This window comes from Lepisma saccharinum, chromosome 24, assembly GCF_977018435.1.
Source record: "Lepisma saccharinum chromosome 24, izLepSacc3.1, whole genome shotgun sequence".
NCBI classification, from domain to species: Eukaryota; Metazoa; Arthropoda; class Insecta; order Zygentoma; family Lepismatidae; genus Lepisma; species Lepisma saccharinum.
Genome location: NC_139252.1, coordinates 35,163,813 through 35,190,227, shown reverse-complemented (window position 1 = coordinate 35,190,227; position 26,415 = coordinate 35,163,813). Strand labels below are relative to the sequence as shown.

General features: G+C 38.9%; 1 protein-coding gene and 1 long non-coding RNA gene across 4 annotated transcripts in view; one reads left to right on the top strand and one right to left on the bottom strand.

Moving 5' to 3' along the window:
• LOC145977970 (neuropeptide CCHamide-2-like) overlaps positions 1 to 26,415 on the top strand; it is a 315,146-nt gene that overhangs the window by 172,584 nt on the left and 116,147 nt on the right. The window lies entirely within an intron of this gene.
• Positions 1 to 26,415, bottom strand: part of LOC145977971 (uncharacterized) — a 374,894-nt gene that overhangs the window by 255,605 nt on the left and 92,874 nt on the right. Inside the window, exon 2 of one of the 3 annotated variants that reach the window (XR_014440642.1) lies at positions 8,271 to 8,314. The exons of the other annotated variants lie outside the window; for them this stretch is intronic. This is a non-coding gene — a long non-coding RNA (uncharacterized LOC145977971). The remainder of the gene's footprint in view (positions 1 to 8,270; positions 8,315 to 26,415) is intronic. 3 annotated transcript variants of the gene reach the window in all.

Below are 26,415 nucleotides of genomic sequence, written 5' to 3'. Positions count from 1 at the left end.
TGATGGGAACATTGAGCAAAAAATCCCACAATATTTTCCTCCCAATTCTGTTTCTAAAACATCGGTCAACATATGGGATTTCATGAATCCGAGTAAAAGAAATTTAGGAAAAAACCTGACCGAAACAACCAAATTACAATTATAGCCAATGAAAAATAAATAAATAGGGGACTAACCACAAATATGATCCAGAAGAACTAGTTGTAACGACCTTTTTCCAACCCGTTGCATCAATTAAAATCCTTAAATCAAAAAGCTAACCCATCGACAGTCATATTTTCCCGAACAACCAAAGTGTCATTTTTGTGTGTGCAAAGGAAAAGGGGGTGGTGGTCGCCCCTCTGCAGTGATGTGCCGTAGACTATAAGTTTACGTCTACATGCGTTGTCTACACGTAATCTACGCGGAGATTACATTGGGTTGTAGTTTACATAGACTACGTAGACAATCTAAAGTGCATTAACATTAATTTTCAAGAGTTTCGTGAAAGGAAAGTGACATTTTCAACTATATTGGTTCCTAACGAAATGAAAAGAATCCTATTTACAACAAAATTTCTCTTCTCTTCTATTATCAATTATGGAAGAAGATAAATAGTATCAACAGATGGCAGTCGTGAGGCAAGAGTGGTATTTTCCCCATAAAGCACTAGAATATTTCCTATATTAGGTTTCTTCCTAGGTGAGAAATTCTTCGAATTTGAAAGAAAGAGTATGAAAAGTTCTCTTCACACATCAGCAACTGATACGCAGTATAATTTTCTTTTAATTCCACGGCGCTCTTTGGTAAGTTATCACCTTTCGCCATGTTGTTTACATAGATTACGTCATCTACGTGTATAAAATAGTCTACATGTAGAATGTAGACTAACGTTGTTTACGCGTAGACGCACATCACTGCCCCTCTGTCAAGGGAAAGATCATTCTTGATATCTAGCCCCGAATCAAGATTAACAACAAACTTGTTCTTCGTTTACGGAAAACGATACAAAATTACTCCCTATTATTATTATTATTATTATTATTATTATTAGATCGAGGGAGGCCACGTTTCACACAATGTGCGGAACAATCGGATCCTTCAAACTAGGCTTACAACCTGCTGTATATTTGTCACATGTTGTATTGGAAACTTTCTAATAAAAGAAATGGTCAACAATGTCGATATGAAACAATGAGCCCGAAATTTTTCATGTTAAACGTAGACCGACAAAGTAGTGTTATCATTGTTGACATTTACAGTTTTGCACATTGTATTTGCAAATAAACGTTTGCCGATTTCTAACCAAAAGTATAGCATCAATAAACAACAATATATTTATAATGGCCGATCTCCTGTCCGAGTGGTTAGCACAGCGTGCTACGACACCAGGTTCGAATCCCGACCTGGGCATGGATGTTCATTCTGATATTCCTTCATCAATTTAATGATATTACCACTCATTCTCATCCTCAAGAGACGGCCCCCGTGGCAGAGTGGTTAGCACATCGCGCTACGACGCCAGGGGTCCCGGGTTTGAATCCTGGCTTGGGCATGGATGTTTGTTAGTATCCATTCATCAATTTCATCATGTCATCACTCATCCCCATCTTCGCAAATTAGCCAAAAGTGGCACAAAAGGCGAAGTAAAATAAAGCAAATTCATCAATCATCCTTAAGATTAGTCAAAACTCTCATAAAAGCGAAGTAAATCAACGAAGTCAATGAATCCCCGCTTTCGCAATTCTTTTTCAACAGCCAAATCCGTCGTTGAAAATCTGTTAAACATTGCACATAGCACAATCGGCAGGCTTTTTATACAGTAAATATATGAAAATTAGTCCACATACAATTTCTCCCTGAGATAATTTTTTCCCCGTATTTCTGGAATGAAAATTGGACACTTTTAAGAGAGTTCAATGAAATGAGCATTTTCAATATGCGAGAATTAGACATTTTCTTAATTATTTGCAAAAAAAACTTTAAACGTGTTACGATACTTTACTCGTCACTTGCAGGACAAAATCTAATTAGTCTTTCACTTATTCTACCCGAAAGATTTTATAGTTTTCGAGATTATTCTTATTACATGAGCGGATTTCAAGTTTAAGAAAGCTTTCATAACAGTACAGAACAGTAAACTGTTTAAGTAACTCTTCTGCACCATCTATGGGCAAGAAATTGAGAACATTATGATGTAAATATATGGTGGTATTAAAATAGGGGCAATGAAAGCTTATTTTTCAGGCATTGTGCTTTATTTTCGTGTATTATTATATTTCAGGGGGATTGAATTTCCCAAAACCCCTTCCTCGGCACGCTCTTCGTCAAATTCAGTCCTAGAGTGCGCGTCAAATCTCCTGCATATGGCCTTCAACGGCTGAATAGCACCAGCGAATCACAGAGGTGCGGCGTTGCCTAGTTCCGTAGCGTTTCGCTCAACCCCGCTGTCTCTTTTCCGTGTGAGATTTCGACATGGCACCGCTGCAGTGCGCTGCTATAGGCTATCACCATGTGCAGGAGATTTGACGCGCACTCTAGTTGCGCAGTGCCTGTAAGGGGAAATGAGATTGGTCGAAGTTTACGATAGCTATGTTTAGTCAGGGCAGTCTGCAGCAAATGATGTCGTTCACTTGAAGACGAGATAGTGTCAAAATTCAAATCCTCGGGTGGCTAGGAATGAAAGTGACATATAATCCGGAAATTGGTTTTCCAACAATCAGTGATGTGCCGTAGACTATAAGTTTACGTCTACATGCGTTGTCTACACGTAATCTACGCGTAGATTAGATTGGGTTGTAGTTTACATAGACTACGTAGACAATCTAAAGTGCATTAAAATTAATTTTCAAGGGTTTCATGAAAATAAAGTAACATTTTCAAATATATTGGTTCCTAACGAACTGAAAAGAAACCTATTTACAACAAAATTTATCTTCTCTTCTATTACGAACTATGGAAAAAGATAAATAGTATGCAAGAAACAACAACAGATGGCAGTCGTGAGGCAAGAGCGGTCTTTTCCCCATAAAACACTAGAATATATCCTATATTAGGTTTCTTCCTAGGTGAGAAATTGTTCGAATTTGAAAGAAAGAGTATGAAATGTTCTCTTCACACATCAGCAACTGATACGCAGTATAATTTTCTTTTAATTCCACGGCGCCCTTTGCTAAGTTATCACTTTTCGCTTTTAAGTTATCTACATAGCTCAATTTGTACAGCAATCGTCTTCGAAGGTGTGTGGCTCAATGAGCGTCAACAATCTCAGTTGCGAAGTAAAAGCTGTAGGGGTAACATCCCTCTCCCGTTACACCGTTGTCTGTTGTTTTTATTAGCTTGCGTGTACAGTGTTTGGGTGTTTTGTGTACTAATTTTCCGTGCTTTGTTTATATTGTACAACTTTTATCCAGTAACGGCGCTTTCAACTCTCTTCCCCTAATTTTACAGTACATTTCGCAACATGCTGTGTATCCGACGCTCATTTGTTCGTCCCGCCAGCAACTTGAGACTCGTAAATGCCCGATGTCAGTCGAAGAGAATTCAACTGATCGCTGATTCGTTGTTTCCCAGCCGCCAGCTGGAAATGCGACCAGTATAGTGACTAAATGAAACAGCAGTTACGTGAGCCCTCTTTCGCGACAGACTAGGAACGAGAAGACTTGTAAATTTAATTCTGATCAACCCTCGTATTTCAAAATGAGGAGGGGGAGGGCGTGTGGCTCACTTGCCCTTATTTGATTTTCCAATTTAGCTGGGAAACTCAAACAGGCCTACCATCAGATGCGACTTTATATCGTAGTGTTCATATTAATTCGACAGCACATCACCCGCCTGTGTGCTTGCATTGGTCACTGTAACCGCAGCGTAATTTAATCGTGCTTCGGATTTCCACGCAGCCCTCTGAAGTGGTTTTCAGCTTCTCGGTATAAATTGTCCGAGTTTGTATTTTCATCTTTAACCTTTCAACGGGATATAACTTTGTCCATTAGTCCTCGGAGTTGTTTGCAAAAAAAATAAAAAATAAAGGGTGAAATGTAATTAGAATTACCGCAGGGGCTATCTGTCGCTAGATGTGAGCGCCATAGTTGAGTCGGACGAACCATATTTGCTGCTATTTGAAGCCAATGTTTGTGAATGGAAGGTACACGAGTGCTTTCGGCTAATACAGGAGGGAGGGGGGCGATGGTGTAGTGGTAACGTCGTAACCTTGTAATCAAGGGGTCCCGGGTTCGATACCCGGTGAAGATACATAGAGGTTCGGATTCATGGTGTCGAAACGAGATCTCAAAGCAAAGAAAATTTGTTGTCCTTGTTGTTCTCTGCACGCTGTGACATGGCCATATCTGGAGGGGGTGTTTGGGGATAACCCCCCGAAACTTCTGGCATATGGGATTTATTGATGTTCATGGGAAAAAAATCAGTATAACTCATTTTCATGAAAATATTAATATCTTTACAAAAATACAACAGGTGGATAGACAATCCTGAGACGATCGAGGTAAATTTTTCAACCATTTGGAATTCCTGAAACTTGTGCGAAAGAAGTTCTATTCTCGGAACCGCAGACCATCCCCAACCCTTATATTTTCATTTCCGTTGTCAGTGTAGTTCCTGGTTCAGACTGAAATAAAAAATGCCTTATGATTGTCCCAAAATTCCCTTTCCAGCCATTAAATTCCCTGCTCGATAAAGTTCTAATCCCGCTTAACAAGAGTTCAAACCTAGCACCTCCAGCTTCGTAGGGCGTTACGTTCACATCCCTACGCCCAGCAATTGGAGTGTACCTATACATTTAACCTATATGCAGTCCCAAAAAACACATACTTGTGTAATGCATAGTCACTGTTTGGTAAGTATAGAACAATTATGAACATAGGGAGGGGAGGATCAAAGCGGTCCATAGAATTATTGGCTTCATTTGTTTCTTGTTTCAAGTTACAAAATAACAGAATTTTTAAATTTTTATTGTTAATAGGAGAAATAAAAATTATTTTGTTACTATTCGAACAGAATAACAAAAGTAGAATCTGCGTTAAATCGATAAATTTAGTGTATTTATGTATTTTTCATAATAAATGGCTCCACTGTTTTGAAAATTCCAAATTTTAAGTTTTATGTGCGAGAGGTCAAACAACTTTATGACTAAAATTTCCATCTAACTTTGACAGCTTTTTCTTGAACAAGGAGCCTAAAAGTTAATAACAAAATAGAATAACAATGAATTTCAATACACTAACTTCATGAAATGTAAAGGAAGACAATGAAAAAAACACTTGTGCTGGATATTAATTCATTTCGTGGATCGAATTGTTGTTGTTATTATTATTATTATATCATTATATAGAATAGAATGACAACAGCAATAATAATAATAATAATTGGAATACAATTAGTTTAGTTTATTATTTAAATTTTATTAATCGCCTGATCTCTCCTCAAAATTTCTGGCAAATCCCCCCCCCCAAATTTTTTTTGGCGCTGTAAAAGTCTAGTTATGTTGTACAGCGTCATTGTAGTACTAAAATACCACACTTCAGAACTTCAAAGTATCATTTTCTTTAAGCAATCAGTTAGCGAATACAATTAGTATTCAAAATGTAACACATTACATCAAATTCAATTTCCCCCAATAAAAAACTAAACGAAATCAACAGCCTTATACTTTTGGTTGTTTCTATACAACGTTATTGGACTAAAGAAAGGAAGGATGTCATTCTTGTGAGCGCAGAATATACTATCGCATTGTAGGTTGCATGTTCACGTCTTTATGATATTGTGACATCAGTAAGCTTAATAAATGTAAAATGCATAATTGGTTTTCTCTCTCGTCCGATAGAAAAATATAAATTAAACCTTTTATTATAAGTGAATCCCTTTTAAACCACAAATTGAACAAAGTATATGTCCACATCTACAGGGTTTCAGATATCGTGCCCTTATCGCATTCCCTAGACGAACTGAGCATAAATTAAAATGTAAATTAATACGAAAAACGGCCACCGGAGGCAGCACTTATAATTTTCCGCCATATTTACAACTCGATCCCATGCGACAAACACGGAACGTTATCAATCGACAATTATGACAACAAGTAGTAATTTGTTGTTCAAAGACAGACAAGCTAAAGAGATAAGATAGGAGGAAGGATATTACAACAATGTGAAGGTGAGTGTTTATTTTCCTCCCCCTTTCCCCAAGCCTTAATTCTCTTGAAATGTTTAGACAAGAGAAGATCTGGCCACGCAAACATGCATGTACGAACAGTTGAAACACACTCATTAACTTCGTTTGAAACGTTTACGTTTAGAAGTTCCACTAATCGCCGCATTCTTCGACGCCTGAACGAATGAAACAATTTTCCGAGACAGTGTAAACACCGCCTAACGTACGTTATAATCGTAGGGGGGGTAATTTACCAATCCATATTCACCGTGGGTGGAAGGCTGTGTGAGGTAGCTCGTGTGTGGGTTTGTTTCATGATGACCCTTTCAACAATCGATAACAACTTGTCTTCAGCAGAAGTTGCGATTGTCAACAACGTGACGGTACCTTTTCTGTTGGCATGTGTGACAATGGTGTAAAGCAATTGGTCATGAAGCAGTTTCACGTTTGTTAGAAGTACACAATAAGAACATTTCTACCCTTTATCGATTGTTTGATTTGGTTTACTGTACTGCCACTTCTGGCTAATCGCGAAGATAAGGATGAGATCATATGATGAAATTGATGAAGGGGTCGCTCAAAAGAACACCCATGCCAAGGTCGGGATTCGAACCAGGAACCCCTGGCGTTGTAGCGCGATTCTACCCTTTATGTTTTGACTGACGCCCACTTGCATATATCATGCACTTTGAATTTATTTTTTCATAGGAACCTGCTTTTGGAGACCGAATACCTTAATGCCTCCTAAATATTCACTCTCAGTTAAGAAGCTATGTTTTGGAAGAATAGAGAGGAACAGTAAATGTACAAAAAAATAAGTAACTACTTTTCCCCTGCATCATCTATTTGTTTGGAAGAAATCTGAGCGAGATTAGTCACACAAAAAGTTCATAAAGATAGAAGAACGCAGGGGGTAAGCGATGGAATTAAAGAAAGGAATGTACACAGTACAGTCTGTCCCAGAAGTATGTAGAGCAACGCCGCGCATAATGACAGAGAAGGGGGGAAATCACTTTGCGCTGCTGCAAACGGCTGGTAGCCGTAATCGATTTGCCCCCCTCTATGTAATACTTTCCCTCTCACGTGTTCATTGGACGAGTTCTCTCGAGTCACTACTTGCCCAGAGGACTGGATTTCATTCGCTTGCTCCACAGAGTCCTAGGACTGAGTTTATGGATTCAATTTTAGAAAACTTCATTTGAAAGCATTTGTTGTTGTCTCCGCGTTTACACTCTTAGTATAAATATTACTGAATCTACAGTGTTGTTTTCGTTTTACACACAGACACACACACATATGCACCAACGGCCTTTATAACACCGTAGTCAGCGAAGTCAATCCAGGCATGGATGTTTGCCCAGTCACTATTTCGTCACCATTAACCCAAAAGATAGAAAAGCACAATACAATATTCAAACACCGGGACAGCGAAGCAGTACTATGTATTGTGCATATGCGGGGCGTGTGCAGAAATATCTTCACCTCGCCATTTTCTGATGATTTTGCGCCCATCTGTCAATAGTTTTAACTTTAAAGAAAAATCATGGACAAGAGGGTGCAGTCTACTAGAGCACAAAAATGTGAAAGTGTGCGATCGTGATATATGAAAGGCGCTACGAGCGCACAACATCCAATGATGCGTTGCCACATCTATGATTGTGTAATGGCTAGGTTAGGTTAGGTTAGGTTAGCTTCGACTACGTCACTGCGGTCTTCTGGTGTCTCCCTCCTTCTGCAGCGATACATTGCCCGCCTTACGAGGACAAATTCTTTATGAGATAGTGAGGTTATTTAAATGGAATAGGATGTTATGAATATAGCCATTCACATAATATATGATGCAACTTATTAGGCAAAAACAGTTGACACAACGTGGCAACATCACCATGAATGTTATGCGCTCGTGGTACCTATACATTTTTAACTTCAAGCGAACGCAGTCTTTTGTTTGTGCATTCAATGAAGTAACCATTCGACGCGTAAAGTTCTATGTCCATTTTTTAAATCGTGACTGTGCCTACAATTGAAAGTGGAATGCAAATACACGTTACACAATTTTTGCCTTTCAATGACTACGCATTATAGTACCAAAAATGCAACAGTGGGTTAATATAAGTACTACTTACGAACTGCAGACTGCCCACCACAGTCGAGATGTGCTTCAACTAACCTGAAATTAAAAAATAATAATAATAACATGTTATTTTTGTGTTGTGTAAGTAATTGGAAGTAACTGAATGTTACCACAAAATAGTTTTTGTTCATTAAGGATGTCAAGCAGTTACATTCATGTTTTTTAATGAAATGACTGCAGAAAGCTACCACGTGGGTAATAACTAACCCCCAAAATTATTATAATGGTTTCAACTTGCATATCATGCAAATATCGGCCTCCGTGATGGCGTACTGTTAATCGGCGCTGCGCTTGAACTTCCAAAGCAATTATCAATGCAAATAATATTGCTGGAATTAACGTTAACCGTTATATTTAAAGACAATACAGGCCGCGGTGGCTCAGTCGGTAACGCGTCTGACTACCATGCTCAAGGTCCCGGGTTCGATCCGCGGCCGGTTCAAATCCGGGAACTTTTCTAACGGTGGAAGCGGCCCCGGCGCCTACCCAGCGTCGAATAACATGGGTACCTGGGGGAAACCCTGGGGGGTAAAGGCGGTCAGGGGCGTGATGCTGATCACATCACCCCCACTCACGACCGGATCAAGAAAGTGTGGGGCGTTACCCCCACACCCCCTATACGCCTTCATGGCGTGGTGCTATGCACAGGGGAACACTTTACCTTTTTTTTTTTTTTTAATACAGACACATGGAATCTTACCACTTCAATCACCATTTTAGTACTTATTGATTTTCGTTGCTATAGTTACAACAATTTGTTTTCTTCATTTTTCTTTTTACGTACAAAGTCTTTTATACAGCGCGATAAGAGCTAATACAAACAAGCATAAGTTTTAATAACATGAAGAACATAAATAATATTAATATTGAACATCAGAGTTTGAGAATTGGGACAGTCTCACATCGCCTTGTAATCAAAGGGGTACCGAGTTGGAGGAGGCACACAGTGGTTCGGATTCTACTTTAAACTGTAGGTCCAACCTTGTTTAGCATTGTGCTAAATTGGACTTAAGGCAAACTTTGACAAACTGATTCGACATGTCTGGGTGTTTCCTTGGTGCATAATCGTCACTTGCACTGAGGATATAACAGTCAAGAATGACTCCTTTGCTGCACACCGAGCAATATGTGTTTCCACCGTGGAATTACGTTTCCAGAGATTCCCCCGGAAGGTAAACGTGACACGATAGGTTTGCCCTCCCCCCCCCCTTTCCTGCTCAAAATTCGATCAACTCTCAGCCGTTTCGGAGCGATGCGCTCTTACCCACTCTGCGATCAGTAAGCATGAAATGACGACAATAAATTACGCTTGAAGTATCTCCAGGCAAGCGGTCAGTGGCGTGCTGGGAAATTTCTTAAGGGGGGTGTCACGGTGAAGGTCGTTTCATGGGATATTTTTTCAATGTTTGCATATTATTCTATATTTGCCCATCGTTGTGTCTTGTGGGATATATACTCGTATACAGGCTGATTCAGTAAAACCAACAGATGATGGATGGATCACTGAACACTTGGAGATAGGGAATCTATGGTCAGAGATGCCAGCGTATATGGACTGAGACATGTCGAGCGCTAGCGCATACCGCCATCCAAAGGAATGACAAATAAGTGCCATTTATGGACAGGTAGCGACACTATTGACGTACATTAAATAGCGCCGTTTATAAATATTGATTTATTTATATGAGCTACATGCTTATACAGGGTGTTCCTAAAGTTCCGTTAACATTATAATCAAACATAATTCTGAAACCACATGACATAGAGCAGGGTGTCAAAGTGTTCTACAGCTCAAAAAGGTTCTTTTTGTTTTTGTCATTTGTGTTGTAGCTCCATTTTACTTAATGGGGGGAATTACAGGGAAAATTTACTGCGATATGCTTGAACGGTACCTACTCCCCCAGGTGGAGCAGTTGCAGCCATCCATTATTTTCCAACAAGACGGAGCACCCCCACATTGGTCTCATGATGTTCGGGATATTCTGGATAGATATTGCCCTCGGAGATGGATTGACCGTGACGGACCAATCGCCTGATCCCCGCAATGCCATGACATCACCCCCTTGGATTTCTTCCTTTGGGGGTACGTCAAGGATTGCGTATACCAAACCCCTCTTCCAGAGTTTGTTACATCTTGCAGAAGGATCATTGCAGCTATGCAAACAGTTGATGTTGATATGCTGCAGCGTGTATGGGTAGAAATGGAATATCGCCTCGACACACTGAGGGCAACCAGATGGGCACACGTCGAGGTGCACTGACGACCAAAAAGAAAAAAAACAACTTTTTGTGCTGTATAACATCTTGCAAAAAAACACTCTGCTCTATGTCATGTGGATTCAGAGTTATGTTTGATTGTAATGGTAACGGGACTTTAGGGACACCCTGTATATTTGGAAGCAAATGTCATAGCATTGACAAAGCGGTGCTAGGTACCTCACAACAGTTGTTCAAAATGACAAGCGCCAAGCAGAATGCAAGCATGCTGGTGGCGTATGAGATTCGGCCGCACCCTTTCAAATATCCCTGTAATGTTGTGAATCAGATTGCAGGCGACGAAAATCCTGGCAACTAATTCCCTGTCCGTGTCCACTCACAAACAAGTGATCTGAGATATCTCCAAACGAAATAAATCGAGTGGATTCAGGTCGGGTGACCTTGTAGGCTGGGGAATATGGCCTTCTCGACCAATCCTGCAAGCAGGAAAGGTAACATCCAGATGCTTGCAAACATCCACACTGAATTAAGGCGGTGCTCCTGGGTACACTGGCTTCTCGTACCTAGATTTCCTTTCTCCAAATGATCAGTGGTGCATCACCTATTTCGTGTTTACTTTTTACCAGCTTCTTTCGCTCTCCCTCTGTCCCCCTCTGTGGAGGTGGGGGGTGGGGGTGATGTGCTTGTGTGTACATATTCTTCTTGCTCTCACATACATTTCTCTGCAAATTTATGCAGGCCATTTGGATGGAAAGGAGTCCATCCAGTGGCAACCCCATATGTGACATACTTACTATTAATGGTCCGTGAAATAGCAAAGCAAATGGAGGTCAAATAATACGATGTTAAAAACTAACTAGGTTACACATCTAAGTTCAATTACAGCAAAGATTTCTTAACATGCCAAAATAAAATTTAAGTTCATGATACTGCAGGAACGACCAACCGAGAAATGAAAACGTTAGGAAAATATTTAATAACTAATTAGCGAAAAGGGGAAGTTGTCGCATTTAAAAGTTATAACGAGCAATTCCGCGCCAAAAGGTCCGTTGTCGTACAGCGCACGAAGTCTCAAGGCCAAGAGAAAAAGAAGCTGGTGACAGAACAACAACCAGATGGATGAAACTCTTCCATTTCGTCCTCAGAGATCATACGTTGCCAGGGCTTGGATGGGTACGTCTAGGATACAAGGGGGTAATTCTCGCTCCGTTGAATCGTGAGTCGTGCAAGAGGAAACAGGGTGCAATCAAAGCAACTAAGCTCTGCATGGTATATTAACCCAGTAGGGATTTTATGCCAAGGTATCTCTGTTTATTCGACGCTAGGGTAGCTTATGGGTAGGGCTGAGCCGACACAACTTTGAATCGATACTCATATCGATATTTTTACCGATTCTCGCCGATAACGATAAATTGTAACAATCAAAAGTTGTTCAAAATATTGTCCAATTATAAGCATCAGTAAACCAGAGTTTTGCCTTAAAATATTAAAAAATTACATGAGAATATAAAATTACCTCTTACGTATTCGACAAATAGTGATTTTTTTTTCACGTAACAAAATCAATGGAAACCGAATTATGCATAACTTCCGGCTCCGCGAAGGTGTTGAGTGGCATTTTTGCAGGCTCTGCGAACAATCAAAACGCCTTATAAGTATCGGGCTGTATCAATTAAATCCAACCGATTCATCGGCATCGGTATCAGCTCAGCCCTAGTAATCTTACCTATTCTCACGGATACCGATACTTGAAAATTGTAACAATTAAAAGTTGTTCAAAATATTGAATAATATTTGTGTTCATTAATATATAATGTTTGTGAAATATATAAATAATATAAATGTTTGCGAAAATTCTATTCCAAGCTCTACACGTGCAATCTTCAAATAATATTAAATACAAAACATGAAATATAACATTATTACATTGTACCAGTAATAAACTGATCTGCTTTTATTTTAATGGATTAGACATATCCGAACCATAGGATAAACTATCCTATTTTACTAGAGCGTGCATTCCCGTACAGCAACGCCAGCAGTGACGACACAAAGTACTACAGTTGGAAATACCACATTTGGTTTTAACTTTATATTTTTATATATTTACTTCTTATAACTGGAAAAGAAACAACTTGAAGGCCTCCATATCGTTCCTCTTTTAGATGCAAATCCTTAGCTCCATCTTGTGGCGAGTTGACAAAACATTGTTTATTTCTAGGATCCGAACCACTATGTGCCTCCACCAGATGAAAGGGTTGGGTTTATGTCAAAAGGTTGGTTTCCTAGTGACACGTGTCGCTTTAATCTGAAAGTTTCCTTGTATTCAAAAATAGGCATTTATTGAAGAAAACATATGACGAAGGATGATGCATTCATATCTTGTAACTAGAGCACGTTTATCAATCAGCAACCATCACACAGATTATGCATAATGGAAGCCTCGTTATAAACTATGTATAACTATGTATTGCATTTAACTGATGATGTAATGTGATTTTGAGTCCCTCGGAATTCCTGTGTGCTAGACGAAAGCAAACCATTGGCGGCGATTAGGAGGGGTAGTAGTGGGGGCAGTTGCTCCCGCAAACCTTATGCATAAACTGTCCTTGCCCCCCCCCCCCCAGTTTTGGAACCCAATCGCCGCCACTGAAGCAAACTATAAGCATATTAGATTAATATGGTAATGTCAATAGAGCAACTTAGCAACAATAACAAATGGCACATGCAACTATACTTTACACTAAATATAGTCTATACAGTACGCGAAGGATGAACAGACTATTACACAATTTAAAATTTAAATTGCAAGTCCTCAGTGCTCAACTGGGTTTTCATAATGTTATATTACCTACATTGCAAGAATTAAAATAGCACAATTTAACTTCTTAAATATTATTTCATCTTAAATCATTCGATACAATTTAGTTTGCAACTCTTTGGCACAAAACGTTTTAAATCAATCTTCTTACATAACAAAAACGAATCGAAATCAACAACTTAAAACAAATATGATACAGCGTTCTTAATTTCAATGGTTCCCTGTTAATTTCATAAATTTGTGTACAACAGAAATAAAATAAATACTGTTATTCGTGAATGTAGAAGACAGTCCCACACATGAACTGTTTATATTGTTCTACAATGTTCCTGCAACGTACCGCGCCAGCCACATACACAATATCTTTGTTAATTGTAGCGTCACGTTGACAAAATACTTGTCAGTACGTCACACAGTCATCAGCATGTTTAAATTAGACGCTTTTGCACACAAAATCGCAAAAACCCTGCGAAAGGCTCGTTTGACTTGTCTGGTCACGTACCTACTGTAAGGGTTTAGTCAACAGAATTGCTCATGAGCAGGGAAATTATCGTGCAGTTGACTAGTATTTTGATATTAGTATCTACGTTTAGCATGATTGCTGACGTAGATGTACACCTCTCTCTCTCTCTGTCTGTGTGTGTGTTTGTGTACGTGTGTTTTGTTGTCTATCTGCAACCAACTTGCCATACACCACACTGCAAAAAATTACCGTAATTTTACGTTGAAACCACCGGCAGCTAGGAAGGTAAAATTTCAGTTGTCCCACCGAAAAAAAAGCACTAACAGCAGAAGCAGCACCAAACTATTTTGCATTTTTCGGCTTTCGTTTGTTTGTATAGAGGAACCACAAGGAAAGAAACGTGCGCAGAACTCATCGCGCTGGCGGATGTGGGAAAGGACAGGGGGAAGAAGCTTTTCAGCGCGGCCACGTCAGTGTTGCCAGACCTATTGATTTCTCGGGAGAATTCCTTAATAAACTACTCAAAAACAAGTTTCCTGCTCATATTACTTGAACATGGAGGGGAGAGGTAGAGTGGATTAGGGGGCAAAAGCAGCTTTGTTAAATGTTCAATCGGTAAAGAAAAACCTCATTCCATCTCACTGTTTTATTGTATTGGTGGGTACAAAACAGGGGCGATATGTGTGTGTGTGTGTGTGTGTGTGTGTGTGTGTGTGTGTGTGTGTGTGTGTGTGTGTGTGTGTGTGTATAATGTATATATATATGTAATGTACATATATTAAATGCAGAAACATAGAGGCAGCATAACTGACGAACAAAGCATGTGAGTGTTAATAACAAGAAATTTGCTAGAGCATAGTTCAATTACGAAGGAAATAATGCACCCCCTCCCCCGAGGTTGCTTGGAACTTTCATGGGCTTGAAAATACTTAAGTTTTCTATCCTTAATATACTATTCTATACTTAAATATTTAATTTTCTACAAAATTATATAGCGGCATGGGCGTCCAGAAGGAAGTGCAAGAATGGTCGCCAACCTCCTCCCCTTCTGGAAAATGAATGTTGACTTAAAAGTACCTATTATTTCAGACGTATTAGTTGATTTCAGTCACAGTAATTTACATCCATTTTTATAATAGGGATGTAGGAACGTGATCATTTCAAACTCAAGTGGTGTTTTCTGAGAGGGCAACATTATTACGGGGTAATATGCCTCGTTTATCCGCCTGATAAAAATACATTGTTTCCCCCTCGCTGGAAGAAATCTGCGGACGACCCCTTGCCCCCCAGTGCGCACGCCTATGCCGCCCCTCCGCCCCCGAGAACATCGTTCATCTGCTACTATTAGATCATCGGATTTTGTAGTAGATCTTCTGGTTTCCCACGGAACAATCTCCCGATTTTTTCAAGTCTGACCTGGCAACACTGCCCCGAGCATCGACAACGGCAGGGAAGGTGCGCGAACGCTTTTCACGGAAGGTTTTTTTTCCCTTGTGGTCGAGCTATACAGGTAAAGCAATCCTAAAAGCTTAGTTAAAATGGGCGGCTCTTGAGTAAAACTTGACAACCCAAACTCCGTTCAAAATTGAGTAAACAGTGGATTCAGTTGGTGCACAGTCTCCATTACTGTACATTAGTGAAATAAGTTCCATCGGTAGCCGGTGACGGCCATAGACACACGGTTTACATCTGCGTAACCCATAAGCAGTGATGTGCCGTAGACTATAAGTTTACGTCTACATGCGTTGTCTACACGTAATCTACGCGTAGATTACATTGGGTTGTAGTTTACATAGACTACGTAGACAATCTAAAGTGCATTAAAATTAATTTTCAAGGCTTTGATGAAAGAAAAGTGACATTTTCAACTATATTGGTTCCTAACGAAATGAAAAGAATCCTATTTACAACAACATTTCTCTTCTCTTCTATCAACTATGGAAGAATATAAACAGTATGCAAAAAAAAACAACAACAGATGGCAGTCGTGAGGCAAGAGTGGTCTTTTTCCCATAAAACACTAGATTATTTCTATATTAGGTTTCTTCCTAGGTGAGAAATTGTTCGAATTTGGAAGAAAGAGTATGAAAAGTTCTCTTTACACATCAGCAACTGATACGCAGTATAATTTTCTTCTAATTTCACGACGCCCTTTGTTAAGTTATCACCTTTTGTCATGTTGTTTACATAGATTACCTAATCCACGTGTATAAAATAGTCTACGTGTAGAATGTAGACTATCGTTGTTTACGCGTAGACGCACATCACTGCCCATAAGCCACAATATAACGGACGAACTTTCACCTGCTATTTTCTCTGTTTCATACTTTTATGGGTTATCAAATTTTACTCCCAAGCTGCTCAAATATTCAAAATTAAACCAGTTGCGTTCTGTTTTCGAAAATTAACAGGCAGACTGTTAAATTTTAACACTGACGGTGATTAAGTGGGGCGTGGGGCGGCAGCTGCCTCCCACTTTTTACCCGCGCACTATAGCCTTGTATACCAAGAAAAAATAAATTGTCCTCCATACAATCGCCCACTAATACAGTATAATATTGTAGCTTTTACACTACAATTTTGCAATAAACCTTTTACAACAGTTACTACAACACAATTCAATTATAGTCACCTGTGATATATGTAACTTTTAAGTTGGATTGATGTTTATGAGTTTATCTTATTTCGTGAAAATACTGTAGAACGAACTATTGGTGAACCATAATTAGATTTTGTGTCATCACCGCAAAATTAAATTACGGAAATTTGTTACAGTGCAAGAGTATTGTTTTAATACTACCAATGTAATTATCTTCTTACTCTCTTCGCGATTTATTCAATTCAACACAGCATGATCGTGAATAAGAGCATGTTACAGCTCTATGGGTTAATTAAATCCATAACGAGAAAGGAATAAACAATTTAATCCTCGATATAATTATCCTTTGACATGCATCCCAATTACTACTACTACAACGTGGCCTCAATCAGCCAATGATATACGCGTATTTATCCCTAGAGAGGTCTACATGTTACAGAATAAACACGCAATCAACAATTTGCACAGAAAGGTCTGTGCGAGGAAATTAAACAATCAGTATTACATTAAATAATGTGCTGTCCATACCAGGCTAAATTTTAAGTAATAAATACCTCTTTTAAACGCTAATATCAATATTTGATTTATATTGTGCATACAAAGATCCTATTTTGGGAAATAATGCTTACAAGGGAGGTTATCTAAGTGTCCCCCTCCGATTTCCATGAAACTTGGCAGTTGTATAAAGGGGCCCAAAGGAAGAAATACGTGTTTTTTTTTTGTTTCGGTTAAAAAACTGTTTTAGGGGGCAAACCCCTCCACCTCAAATGTCAAAATGAGGACAAATTGAAGTGGGCATTCGACCCCTGTGTCCCCCTCCGATTTTCATGAAACTCGGCAGGTGTATAGAGGGGCCCAAAGGAAGAAACACGTGTTTTTTTGCTTAGGCTAAAAAACTGTTTTAGGGGGCAAAACCAGTAGTGCAATCAACCCGGTTCACAAACCGAAAATGGGCTCGGTGGGGCTCGCCTTAATGGCTTGCTCTTGTAAGGCATGAGCCCCATTTTCTGGCAGTGTTGCCAGCTGCTTACTCGAAAAAATCACCAAGGTTTTTTTTTGGGTCTAACCTAGCCTAAAGCAAGGAGCTGGCAATCTTGCTTGAGGCTCGCCTTAATGGTTTGCTCTTGTAAGGCATAAGCCCTATTTTCTTGCAGTGTTGCCAACACCTTACTCGAAAAAATCACCAAGGTTTTTTTTTTGGGTCTAACCTAGCCTCAAGCAAGGAGCTGGCAACCTTGCTTGAGGCTTGCCTTACAGTGCATAAAGCAAGGAGCTGGCAACCTTGCTTGAGGCTTGCCTTACAGTGCATAAAGCAAGGTTGCCAACCTACTGGTACTTTTACCATAGCCTTTTACAAAAAAGAGAGAAGAGAGAGAGAGAGGGGGAAGAGTTAAACAACCGACAGCTGCCAACACCCACCTACAGCTTTTTTTTCTTGGTCTAACCTAACCTAAAGCAAGGAGCTGGCAACCTTGCTTGAGGCTTGCCTTACAGTGCATAAAGCAAAGTTGCCAACCTACTGGTACTTTTGCCATAGCCTTTTACAAAAAAAAAGAGAGAGGAGAGAGAGAGGGAAGAGTTAAACAACCGACAACTACCAATACCTACCTACAGCTTTTTTTTTCTTGGTCTAACCTAACCTAAAGCAAGGAGCTGGCAACCTTGCTTGAGGCTTGCCTTACAGTGCATAAAGCAATTTTTGCCAACCTACACACACTAAACAAGGAGAGCCGGCAACAAACACGCACTGCCGTAAAAGAGAGAGAGATGGGTGGATGGTAATATAGTATGTGTGTGCGTGTGTGTGTATAATATGTAACATTATTAACTAGAGTGTGTTGGCAACCCACTTACAACTAAAAAAAAATAGAGATGCCAACATTACTGTAAAATAAAAAGAGAGAGAGAGATTTATGGCTGGCAACAGTGGTGAGCGAATACACCATATCGTAATTTTCCAACTCCGGCAATGTTTGTATATCGTGACCTTTGTAAACCTCTCTCGGGGGAACGATGTGCCACACACACACACACACACACACGCGCGCGTGCGTGCGCGTGTATTGTGACGCAAGCAAACAAACAAAATAATAATAATTGTTGTTTTTTAGGATTCCTGGCCCCCATAACCCCGCCAGGAGTGCGTGGTGACCAACCAAAAAAGTAAAGGTTTTCCCGTACGACCTTCGAACGTAAAATTGATTGACGTGGGGGGCGAATCTCTTCGGGGGTGTTTTTCAATTTGTATATTTACCTGTGCATACTATTTATTATTAATTTAGCTGTGTTCTGTTTGGCATCTATTTCGAGCAGTTTGCCCGGCGGTAAAGTCTTATTGTTTTTACATTTTTTGATTTTTTACACAAGGCTATGATCTTGCGTATGCACGTGACATTAAGCGTGTCTCGTGAAAAATACACGTGAAGATCAGCTTCCGTACAACCGGCTGGATTTGTAACGCCGCGATAAACATTAACTTCCGTACCGGGCAGAACGCCTGTTCCGGCGGCGTGGAATTCGCGCCACTCCCCAAGTTCACGTTGAAAGGGGAGAGGCCGGCTGCGACCATGATGCTCGGGTAGAGTGACGTAAAGTCCAATGTCAAAATAATCTCATCCTCCGTTCTGTTTTTGAGTGCCACGTTCATGTGAGGGTTACGGCGTACGTAACCCCCGACCAGCTTGTGATGATACTCGAGATACTACCGTGGGAAACACAAATATTGCTTGTTCTGCAACGCTTCGCTGAAATAGTAATGCGAGAGATGCCAGTTGAGTTTGTGCCCTCGAACCTGGTCCGCGCGCAACACGCTCTGGCAGCACAATTCGGGTCGCCCTAAACTCAGAGGCCTAGTGAGTTGGCAATACTGACACGACCTAGTTTTTGCTTATATTGTCACCGCAACCGGATGCGACGACGGGTGGAGAGAAGAGAGAGGGGGGAGATGACTTTCGTTTTCTGTGGAAGCTTCTGTAGAGAAGAGTAATGTTTTTTTTTTTTTTTTTGCAACTGCAAGCGATTATATAACTGTTTTGTGTGTGTTAAATTACTAGCAGCTTTTTGTAGGTAAGTTTTGTTTTTTTTTTTGTTATTTTTTTTGCATGTGTGTGTAATAATTGCGAGTTGCGTTAGTGAACAGGAAGTGGTGTTTTGATTAAACATCGAAATTTACGCTAAACAAAAAAAAATATGAGCATACATAACGTGCGCTTGAAAAAACTATTTTTTATTGCGAATAACATAAAAGCGAGGTAACAATCGGAGAGAGGGGAAGGGGACGATGATCATGATCATGTTAGTTTACTCATGGTGGATGGTATTGACGCGTGTACTCTGGGTTGGATTTGTTGTTTTAAGTCTACTTTATGCACAGTAATGTTAATCGAAACTGGACCTACAGTGGGATCCGCCGGGTATCGAACTTGGTGTTTTAAATTATACAAGTACACAGGGGGGAATTTTTTTTTTTTTTAATTTGTTAATACTCTGGTTTGGATTTGTTTTTTTTATGTCTACTTTATGCACAGTAAGGCTAATCGAAACTGGACCTACAGTCACCAAAAAAAATCGACAAGGGGGGGGGAGATTTTTCGATAACTCTCTCACTGTTTCCAACGTACTTAGGTTTTTTGATAGACGACAACGACGGAGTCATCAATGAGTAAACATCTGTGAACTCGGTGAACAAGTCAACTTTTTTTTTTCAGTACGTCAATATTTTTTTTCTTATTTCTTAGTGAATGGGTTATGGATGACTTGCAACGACGAAGGCCTTCTAGCAACACGTACTTAGCTTATGCCTCTTCCACCGAACATTCAACACAAGAGGGCTGTGTTAAATATACAGAACAGCGATAACAAGTGTTTTTTTTTGTGTATATTGGCTGCACTGCATCCTGTTTATTGCAAAAATAATCCACAGTGGGTTGGATATTACAAACAATACGAGTCCGAGTTTTGAAAGTGTAATGTCTGGCATCGAATACCCGGTGACTATTTCTGATACATCAAAATTCGAAACACGAGCACGAGATGCAGAAGGAAAACGCTTAATGATCAACGTGTATTCCTATACGTTGGATAAACATGTCGTGCATCCCGTCAGGATAAGCGATGTCGACGATGATGATGCTCGTGTGATTAATCTTCTTCTAATTTCAAACGACAGTGTTCACTATTACTGTCTTAGGAATGTTATGCGCTTCCTCTTTTCTCTATAAAAAAGAGAGATTTGTGTTGATTGTTTGGTTAAAAAGAATTTCCTAATTATTTGTTTTTTGTCACAAGAATTGTTTGAATTTCAAACATTCCTAAGTGTTTGCTTAAAGATTGATGCATTAACCTGTTAAGAATGTCACATTAATAATACCGGCTCGGAAATGTCATGTCCTCTTCCTCTATAGAAGGTCATATAAATGTGCTAATTGGTTGGTTAGGGGGGATTTTTTGATTAGTAAATTGAGGTTATAAATACGTACGTATAAAGGTTTTGCTAATATGGAATGCTAAAGCTTAGTACTTGGCTCTCTCAGAGATTCGAATTCTATTAGGTTAAACAGCATAGAAATTTCACAGCAAGAATTCTCATATTTACTGACGATATTCTTAACAACCTGTGTTTTGATTCCACTACAAAAACTGTATACAAAATATGCAGTCCCTAGAATGAGATGGATGAGGCTTATGAACCTTGACTTATACAGTTGTACAATCTGGCAATGAATAGATGTTGTTTTTTATTAAGCATAGCAGAGTGTTTTCGCTTATTTTAATATCAGGCAACAATGTTAGAAAGTGCCCCCAAGAATAAAATTTAAAATCACTAATGTGATATGAACTTTTTTACTTGTGTGTATTTGAATATGAAAGTGAGGTATTTTGAATAATTGAGGGGGACAATCACAAGTAAGCTTGCAATGGTATTGGGAGGTGTCACGAGTTTAAATTTTAGACGATTTCTGTTAATCTGCTAAGGCGATATCAGTACAAAAAAAATTGTAAAAAAAAAGAGGCTAATGGCAACGATGAGGATAAATAATAATAATTATAATAAAATTGATGTGTGGCACTTAGAAAACAAAAACTTCAAAGTGTATTGCACCAACAGCTACAATTGTCCCCCTTCCCCCCCAAAATACAAGGCAGTTAACAGAGGTGTGTATATTTGTTGGTTTACGAGTCTGAGGGCTTAAGTTAGTATATTCACTATAGCTATACATATTAAAAAAATGAAATGACCTGAGCAATAAAATATAACAATACCGATTCTGGCTTTTTGTTGGATGACGTAGTGGTAACGTTTGTTGCAATCACACCTCTGATGGTGTATAAAACTTAAATGTTTTGCATAACATGAAATATTGTTAATGGGAATGTGTTGTTTCTAATGTTAAATATAGAAAGCAGATAACAAGAAAAAAGAAGAAAAGAAATAATGTTGCAGGTAGATACGGAGCCTCAGCCCAAACACATATATGATCAGACAGGATGTCAACGATGCATTCATAACTAACATGTGATTATTCAAAAATTGAAATAGTACAGTGGGAAACAACTAACTAACTAACTCTCTATGTTTTTTTTTTTAAACCGGCACGAATGAGAAAGGAATAAAGGAGATTTTTACAGGAATCTTGTTGGGAAACCTGATGGTAAAGGACCAAAACGAACATGGAGATGAATCTAAAAGAAATCTGTAAAGATTGGAATAGAATATATATAAATTTTGCTCAGGATAAGTACAAATTAAACTGTAACTACGAATTTTCAGAATCAAGAGTGCTAGAGAATTAATTAATTAATTAATATTTAATATAATGAAGGTAGTAATATAGTATTCTTATTGAGAAGAGAATTTCTAAAAAACTTATTTTTCCTCGTACGTTTACTAATAGCAGTTACATTTGACATGTTTGACTAATCGCGAATCAACGTACGGAAGCCGTTGGAAGCAGTTTGAAGACTGAAATGGCTATGGAAGAACACTTATTATAATGTTAATATCTTAGTATAATGTTTTGAGAATTGCTTCTCGATAATGTTTGGTATATAATTTAATCTGTTGTTAGATAAAATACATAATTATCAGAATTTAGGGATGGAAAATATGAAGAGCGAATGAATGATACGTTTGACTAATCGTGGAGATAAGTATCACAGTACGTTTTATCGTTTCTTATATAAACGTTGAAACGTTTAAGAACGTATAAGAACGTTTACTGAAACGTTTCAACGTTTGTTGAAACGACCAAAATAATCCTGTTTTGCACATCCCTAGAGCGTAGGGCTGAGAATGTTGTATAAGTAGAATAGGCAAGACAAGAAACTCCTCGTGACCTCACGCCCAAGCCATACGTAGGGGAGGGATGCACGGAAGCAGGGTTGGCAGTGCATACGGGCCAAACTGTCTACGCAGAACGAGAAGAAAAGTAAGCAAGAAATTGAAGTTCATCAAAAAAATAGGTTTTTACAGTAAAAAAAAAATACGCAAGAAGTGAGATGTTAAGATAGTGAATTAAGATAGAGCATACCTGCACTATAAAGTTTAGTCGCTATCGGTTATGTCTTCTATGCCACTCATGTCATCCTCGTTGATGGGATGATCTTCCAAGGAGCTATCATCTTCCAAGGGACTATCAACGTCAGAATCACTGTCGTCGGCAATATTGATAATGAGTCTCTCTGTTGCACTATCGATTAACGGTTCTGTCTTGAGATATTCATCCTCAATATTTTTAACGTGATTTGACACTTTTTCCCACGCTGAAAGTGGTAACGTGGCTACAAATTCTGTGCACAAATTAGTAGCTGATTCCACAGTAAACTTCACGTTCTTTTTCGAAATGTATTGTTTCATGTCTGTCCATATCAGTTCTATCGGGTTAAGATCTGGGTGGTATGGCGGTAAACGTACAACAGAATGACCGTATTCTGCTAAGATGGAATCAATTTTGAACATCTTCAAACGGGGTTTGTTAAGTTTCACCAACGAATACAATTCTGATTTGAACATGTGTGCGTCAAAGGGGATGTTGTTTTGAACTAACCACTAAATCATAGTATCTTTTCGGGAGGAGGAAGAAGGTGCAGGATTTATTTGTACGTTATGGTATGAGGCGTTGTCAACAACAACCACACTGTTTGGTGTCAAATTTGGGATCAACTTCTCTCGTAGCCACTTCTCAAAATTTTGGGCATTCATATCATGGTGGTAATCGCCAGAAGACTTTCCAGATTTGAACGTTAACAGTGCACCTGGAACAAAACCCTCTTCGCCGCCAGCATGGACAACAATTACACGTTGCCCTTTAGACACCGGTGCTTTGACGCCAGCCGCGGTTCCATCCAAGCTTCTTTCTTTGTTGTCGAGCTGTGAAAATGAGTCTCGTCAACGTAAACAATGGGTCGCCCTTGTCGACGAAAGATTTTTATGGCTTTGAGGTAAGATAAACGTAAACTTCTTATTTCGTCCTTTTCTATAAGCAGTTGTCTATTATTTTCTGCTTTTTTCCACTTAAACCCTAGATCACGTATTATCTTGCGCACACACCAGACACTGCCTTCGAACCCTATTCTTTGTTTCAAAACCCTTCGGATACCTTCTAACGTTGGCCTTTCTCCATCCGTAATGTGAAATTCGTGCACAACACGCCTAACAACACACTTATCAAACTCGTCTATATCACTCTTGATTTTTCGGCGAGGTCGTGTTTTATGGGGCGTTTCCGACCCAGCACACGGGTGAGAGAGTTTCTTGTCTCACCTCTTCTAGTTGAATGATCGACCGGCTGAAGAGGAAAGCTTTTAGTTCATTGAACTTTACAGAAAATACACAAGACAGCAAACCAACACTTATCCTAACTGGATTAAAAACTAAAACAAAATCATACACAAGGCATTTTTAAACAATTTACTAGAACTCTGTAAAATGATTAACTGGATTCTCTTCCAGCGGCAAATTGTTGTTGCCTTGTTTGTTCCTGAAAAGGGAGTTTGGAACAGTTCGGGTTTTATCACAATTTCTACAAATCTAGCATGAAAAAACTCGGCCATCTGAATGTTATTATTGCATTGAGGACGTTTGAATTACAAGAATACTCAACTCTACAAAAAAAAAATGTCAACTTAATCTACAAATGGAGAGATGAAACAGGTTTCGACAAAACATTTCTTTCCCTCTGATCACTCATAAATTGCTTCCATTATTTTTTCATTGTTGTGCATCAAGAATTTTGTTTTAAAATTTTGTTTACATTATATCATATTTGCTTTAACAACGTTATTGTCATAATTTTAACGTGCTTCATGTATGTCACTTCTGACAATTTGTAACATATGTATCGTATATTTATTTGGTTTATTTTAGTAAGGGTTGAATTATACTTGGTCTACTGTATTTTATTACGACAGGTATGGGAAGGATGGGCAAGTGCAGGTCACCTGTTCCCCTGCCTGATTTAGCGCCGTACGCCACTGGTCAACGGTGATATATGGACATTTAATGATTTTTTTTTTAACGCCGCTGATACATGGACGTCTTCACGATTTTTTCCAGGAAGAGACAAGCATGGCATTTTTCTAAGCGAGGGGGGACAACAACAATGAGGCAGAAACACCCCAAAAAAAATAGTATTACTCCCTTTAAAAAAATTCTTCAGTTTCACGTTATCATGTTCCTGCAACGCCCTTACAATAATTAACATATATTACTAAGACTGAAATGAAATTATATGCGTGAAATATGTACTTTTTCATTGACTTTCATTTCCGGGTGGCGTGGCCCCGCTTGGCCCCTCCCTTCCGGACGTCCATGCGAATAGAGAAATCATTCCAACCAGTCTCAGTTAATGGAATTATAAGGTGACTAGATTTGTTAAATCAATATACAAGAACAACAAAGAAAAATCCTTAATTGTTAGTTCTATGCATCATAAGCCACGAGAATCATGGAAGATCTATACTGTAATAATGAATTGAAGGAAATCATGCCGAGTTTTTATTTTTAGGCTACCTGTTCACGTAGGAATGGAAAGGTGTACAAAAAGAATTACAAAAATGTATGTAAAAGAAAACCAAGTATTTCGATCAAGGTATTTCTATAATTGTAATAAAAAAATGACCAATTGTCCTTTCAACTAAGTACAGTATAAGTTTCAATTTGTCTTTTCCGGGTTATTAACTTTGCCTTGCCTTTCATCGTATATTTATCATGATCCTTAATTTTAAACAAATCTTACATAAGTTGGTAAAAAAAATAGGACACCGAAACTATAGGAAAAAATATACTGTGATATAGAAACAAACACAAAAGAAACACCAATAACATTAACGCGGGTCAAACCAAAACCATTTGTCGTTGAGAGCTAAACTCACATCCACGAACTCACAGAAAAATTCCCATGGAATTCGCTATTCGTCTGATATTGAATACCCAATGATGCTTTCTGTTATGTAATAGACACTTATGAAGTGAATACATTACGAGGGCCACTATTTATATTTTGAGCCTTGGCAACACTGATTGAAGTTAGGCCCGATTTGATGTTTGCACAGAATCGTCTGGCATTATTGACCATAACGTACTTCAAATGTTTTTTCAATAGCTTGATTTGTGTTGTTTATGTTGCTTTGGAGATTGCGCGACAACAATAAAATGGAATTAAATCGAGAACATTTTCTTGCGATGATTTTTTACGATTTTCGACGTGGATTATCAAAACAAGAGTGCATCGATCAACTTACTTCCACATTTGGCGATGAAGCCGCATCCTTTGCCATTGTGAAACGCTGGTATAACGAATTTAATCATGGCCGACATTCGCTCACCGACGAGATTCGCGAAGGTCGTCCAAAATCAGTTGTTGTTCAAGAAAACATTGATGCTGTGCAAAACCTAATACTGCAAGATCGTCATGTGACATACTGTGAGATTGAGGCAACCATAGGCATTAGTTCCACCAGCATATATAAAATATTACATGATCATTTAGCTGTGAGAAAGGTATGTTCTCGTTGGATCCCACACAATTTGACAAAAA